Below are 6,160 nucleotides of genomic sequence, written 5' to 3' on the forward strand. Positions count from 1 at the left end.
GTATTTTTACAATGAATGTGTTAAGCGGAGATAAATAGGATTATTTGACAAACCCTATCTGGGGGCAGGCTACGTACAGATAGATAAAGCAGGTATAACGATCGTAAATAGATTCCACCTGGGTATTTCCTTCTGTGTGCAAAGCCTGTTGCCTGCTTGGTTTTCTCTCCTATGTAAGTCTGACAATCCTGCTCTTCTGGAGAGGCTGCACTAAAGCAATGTCCTGAAAGGTGAAAGGAAAGGTCACGAAGGTACGTGGCGGTGATACCGCACTGTTGACTGAGCCACTGCTGCGCCTCCGCCTGTGCCCATGGTATTTTAATTGCGTAGTTGTGAACGCGTGGCACAAATGCTTCTTTGATGGGCTTTGAGCGGAGGCTGGACTGCTAGTCGTGCTCTTGGCGTGCCTGGTGGTCCTATTGCGGGGTGCTCCGAACTCGCTTGACGGTGCTTGAGGTTATCATCGCCGGATTGGTGGTTTGCCGGAGGAGGCCGCATTGAACTTCTGCCGCGAGGGCTGCAGTATGCTCTTTTGTACGGAGAGAGCGTTCCATGTTTCCGTTGACTGTTATGACCCCGCGCGGGCCTGACATCTTGAGCTTGAGGTATGCATAGTGTGGTACCACATTGAATCTAGCGAATGCGGTTCTCCCGAGCAGTGCGTGGTAGCCACTACGGAAAGGGACGATATCAAAGAGTAACTCCTCCCTTTGGAAGTTTTCCGGAGATCCGAAGACCACTTCCAATGTTATAGAGCACGTACAACAGGCCTCTACTCCAGGAATTACACCTTTAAAGGTGGTTTTGGTGGGCTTGATCCTTGAAGGATTGATGCCCATTTTGCGCACTGTGTCCTGGTAAAGCAGGTTCAGGCTGCTGCCGCCGTCCATAAGGACTCGCGTGAGGTGGAATCCGTCGATGATTGGGTCTAAGACCAATGCGGCCAAGCCGCCGTGACGGATGCTAGTAGGATGATCCCTATGATCAAAGGTGATCGGACAAGCCGACCATGGGTTGAGTTTGGGGACGACTGGCTCCATCGCGTAGACGTCCCGTAGTGCTTGCTTCTGTTCCCGCTTGGGGATGTGAGTGGCGTTGATCATGTTGACCGTTTTCACCTGGGAGGGAAATTTCTTCTGTCCCCCCCCGTGTTCGGACGCCGGGGCTCCTCGTCATCGTCGCTGTGCAGCCCCTTGTCCTTGTTTTTTGCATTTATTTTGCTGGCCTGTTTAAATACCCAGCATTCTCTATTTGTGTGGTTGGCTGGCTTGTCCGGGGTGCCATGAATTTGGCACAAGCGCTCCAGTATACGGTCTAGACTGGACGGTCCCTAATTGTTTCTTTTGAATGGCTTCTTCTGCTGACCAGATTTAGATCCGCTGAGTCCGGCATTGACTGCCGCATCTTCAGTGTTGTCGCCGTTGTTCCGTCTCTTGTGTCTGTTGCGCCGTAGCTTGCCATTATTGTCACGGACATCTGACGTGCCAGAATGTGGCGTAGTGCTGCTGCGAGCCAACCAGCCGTCCTCGCCCGTGCAAAAGCGAGTCATTAGTGTCGTGAGAGCTGCCATGGACTTGGGTTTCTGTTGGCCGAGGTGTCGGGCGAGCCACTCATCACGGATATTATGCTTGAAGGCTGCCAGGGCTTCGGCGTCCGGACAGTCAACTATTTGGTTCTTTTTAGTTAGGAACCGGGTCTAGAATTTCCTCGCTGATTCTCCGGGCTATTGAGTGATGTGGCTCAAGTCATCAGCGTCCGGAGGTCGCACATATGTGCCTTGGAAGTTGTCAAGGAATGCGTCTTCCAGGTTTTCCCAACTGCCAATGGAATTTGCTGGCAGGCTGTTAAGCCAGTGCCAGACGGGTCCTTTGAGCTTAAGGGGAAGATACTTGATGGCATGTAGATCATCTCCACGGGCCATGTGGATGTGGAGAAGGAAGTCTTCAATCCATACCGCGGGGTCTGTTGTGCCATCATATGATTCGATGTTTACGAGTTTGAACTCTTCTGGGAATTCATGATCCATCACTTCATCAGTGAAGCAGAGGGGGTGTGCGGTGCCTCTGTGCCGGGCTATGTTGTGACGCAGTCCGGCTGCATCTGACTGGTTATGTTCGGTCCGGCCGGATTTGCTATTAGTGTATACAGTATGACGATCATCGTCATGTGCTGCGGCACGCCCTGCGATCCATAGATCGATCTTGGTTGTCCTGTGGTGTTATCCACTCTGTCGCGCAGGTCCTGAGTATTGCCCCGGGCCATAGTAAACTGGCGTAGGGGTGCAGGCTGGTATTCGGGCTGATATGCCATTTTATCCCGACCTCGAGGCGGCCGGTCAGCCATGTGGCTGAAAGTGCAACTATTCCTAGGTGGTTTTGGTAATTCATAACAACATATAGCTCATTGAGCTAATACTATTCCAAGACAAATATTTCAGGAAAGCTCAATGAATGGCATGGCATGGATGATGAAAGTGGATCCCTCAAAATATCAAGGACAAAGGATTGGCTCAAGCTCAAAAGCTCAAGACTCTACATTTTATATTTCAGTGATCCAAGATCACATTGAGTCCATAGGAAAAGCCAATACTATCAAGGAGGGATGAGGTGTTGCTTAATGAGCCTCTTGCTTCGTGCTTAGTGATATGCTCGAAATACCCTCAACTACTTTCCCACATCCACATATGACCTAAACCTAAAGCCAAAATTGGTCACACCGATTCTTTCTATCCGGCGCCACTGAGTTCAAATGTCATAGCCACTGCCACAAACCCTAGGCAAATCGGTCTCACCGATAGGGATCTCGGTCTCACCGAGATGGGATTGTAATCTCTCTGTTTCCCTTCTTAACGTTTCGGTCTAACCGGAGTGAGAGATCGGTCCCACCGAGATTGCAATGTAAACTCTCTGTTTCCCTTTTGTAACATTTTAGTCTCACCGAAAAGAGCAAATCGGTCCCACCGAGTTTACCTGACCAACTCTCTGGTTAGCTAATTACCAAAATCGGTCTCACCGAGTTTGTGTAATCGGTCTCACCGAGATTACGTTATGCCCTAACCCTAACCATATTGGTCCTACCGAGTTGCATTTCGGTCCCACCGAAAACCCTAACGGTCACTAGGTTTACTAAATCGGTCTGAACGAGTTTGTTGATTCGGTCCCACCGAGATTGGTAAATTGTGTGTAACGGTTAGATTTTGTGTGGAGGCTATATATACCCCTCCACCTCCTCTTCATTCGTGGAGAGAGCCATCAGAACAAACCTACACTTCCAACTTACCAGTTCTGAGAGAGAACCACCTACTCATGTGTTGAGGCCAAGATATTCCATTCCTACCATATGAATCTTGATCTCTAGCCTTCCCCAAGTTGCTTTCCACTCAAATCTTCTTTCCACCAGATCCAAATCCTATGAGAGAGAGTTGAGTGTTGGGGAGACTATCATTTGAAGCACAAGAGCAAGGAGTTCATCATCAACGCACCATTTGTTACTTCTTGGAGAGTGGTGTCTCCTAGATTGGCTAGGTATCACTTGGGAGCCTCCGAAAAGATTGTGGAGTTGAACCAAGGAGTTTGTAAGGGCAAGGAGATCGCCTACTTCGTGAAGATCTACCGCTAGTGAGGCAAGTCCTTCGTGGGTGACAACCATGGTGGGATAGACAAGGTTGCTTCTTCGTGGACCCTTCTTGGGTGGAGCCCTCCGTGGACTCGCGCAGCCGTTACCCTTCATGGGTTGAAGTCTCCATCAACGTGGATGTACGATAGCACCACCTATCGGAACCACGCCAAAAACATCCGTGTCTCCGACTACGTTTGAATCCTCCAAACCCTTCCCTTTACTTTCTTGCAAGTTGTATGCTTTAATTTCCGCTGCCTATATACTCTTTGCATGCTTGCTTGATTTGTGTGATGATTGCTTGACTTGTCCAAAGATTGCTAAAATCTGCCAAACTCTAAAATTGGGAAAAGGTTAAGTTTTTAATTGGTCAAGTAGTCTAATCACCCCCTCTAGACATACTTCAAGGTCCTAATTGGCTGCCAGGACTTCTGTCCATCTATCTGTGAGCAGGTCTTGATCAGCTTGAAGCTGCTGCTGCTTCTTCTTCAGGCTTCTCGCAGTGGCAATAAGCTGGTGCTTGGAGCGCTCCTGCTCCACGGGGTCCTCGGGCACGCCAAACTCGTCGTCGCCGAGGCTAATCTCGTCTTCGGAGGAGAGCATGTAGTTGTCTTCCTCCGGATACCCGTCCGTCGCCTGTTCGTCTGGGCTGTCCTGCCCATCTTCCTGCTCGGCCTGCTAGAAGGCGGGCTGATCGGGGTTGTATTCATCGTCGGCACCGTCTGGATTGTTTTCGTCTCCAGTGCCGGTATTGACTTGGCGGGGCTTGGAGCGGCGCTGGCGACGCCCATGCTTTGCTTTCTTCTTGGAGGGGTTATCCTCCGTTGCCTCATCGCCATTGGTTTCTTTCGGAGTGTCCACCATATATATATCGTATGAAGAGGTGGCTGTCCACCGCCCTATGAGCGGTGGCTCATGTACGTCTCCTGCATCATCGTCCATACCATCGATGTCCTCGGAGTCGAAGTCAAGCACGTCGGTTAAATCATCGACCGTGGCAATGAAGTGGGTGGTGGGTGGGCAGCGAATTCCTTCGTCACCTGCTTCCCACTCAAGCCGGACATAGTTTGGCCCAGAGCCTCCTGACAAAGAGAGAGACCTTAATGAGTTCAGCATGTCGCCAAAGGGCGAGTGCTGAAAGATGTCCGTAGCGGTAAACTCCATTACTGGAGCCCAACCTGGCTTAGCTGGCTCGAGGGTATGCGGACCGGAACCAACAACCGGATACGAGTCTGGTGGCCCGGGGTTACAGGCCTCCACAGAGGTGAGACCTGTGTTCGGCTCCACCGCTGATGAGTATGCGGCCTGCGGGGCGGGGCCCACCCCTCCGTCCTTGGGAAACGCAACCTGTTCCGGATTTAGATCCGGGGCTACTGCAGGGATGATGTCCCGAGCATTGTTCGACAGCAGGTCTAGGCCGTGCTCGTCGTGACTGTCCGACGCTCCTGGCACAGGCCCGAATCCGTCGAAGATCAAGTCTCTGCGAATGTCTGCCATGTAGTTCAAGTTTCTGAACCTGATCTGGTGGCCAGGGGCATAGCTATCAATCTGCTCCAGATGACCAAGCGAATTGGCCTACAGTGCGAAGCCGCCGAACACAAAGATCTATCCGGGGAGAAAAGTCTCGCCCTGGACCGTGTTGTTAGCGATTGAAGACGCCATCAGGCCTCAAAGCGACGACACAGAGGAACTCTCAATGAAAGCACCAATGTCGGTGTCAAAATCGGCGGATCTCGGGTAGGGGGTCCCGATCTGTGCGTCTTAGGCTGATGGTAATAGGAAGCAAGGGACACAATGTTTACCCAGGTTCGGGCCCTCTCGATGGAGGTAAAACCCTACTACCTGCTTGATTAATATTGAAGATATGAGTAGTACAAGAGTAGATCTACCACGAGATCGTAGAGGCTAAACCCTAGAAGCTAGGCTATGATGGTATGATTGTAAATGTGATTGGCCTTCTAAGGACCACCCTCTCCGGTTTATATAGACACCAGAGAGGGCTAGGGTTTACACGGAGTCGGTTACAAGGAAGGAAATATAATATCCGGATCCCCAAGCTTGTCTTCCACGCAAAGGAGAGTCCCATCCGGACACGGGCCGAAGTCTTGAGTCTTGTATCTTCACGCTTCCATAGTCCGGACGATGTATATAGTCCAGCTGTGCGTATACCCCCTAATCCAGGACTCCCTCAGTGGGTCATCAAGAACATTCTCTAGCCTAGACAAGTTGTCTGCAACAGGGTTCTCAGCTCCCTTTCTATTGATAATATGTAAATCAGATTCTTGGAGCAAGAGAACCCATCTAATAAGTCTAGGTTTAGCATCTTTCTTTTCCATAAGATATTTAATAGCAGCATGATCAGTGTGAATAGTAACTTTAGAATCAACAATGTAAGGTCTGAACTTATCACAAGCAAATAGAACTGCTAAGAATTCTTTTTCAGTAGTAGCATAATTTCTCTGGGCAGTATCGAGAGTCTTGCTAGCATATTGAATAACATTTAATTTCTTATCGACTCTCTACCCTAGAACAGCGCCTACAACAT

The sequence above is a fragment of the Triticum aestivum genome, chromosome 4B (assembly GCF_018294505.1).
Source record: "Triticum aestivum cultivar Chinese Spring chromosome 4B, IWGSC CS RefSeq v2.1, whole genome shotgun sequence".
Classification (NCBI taxonomy): domain Eukaryota; kingdom Viridiplantae; phylum Streptophyta; class Magnoliopsida; order Poales; family Poaceae; genus Triticum; species Triticum aestivum.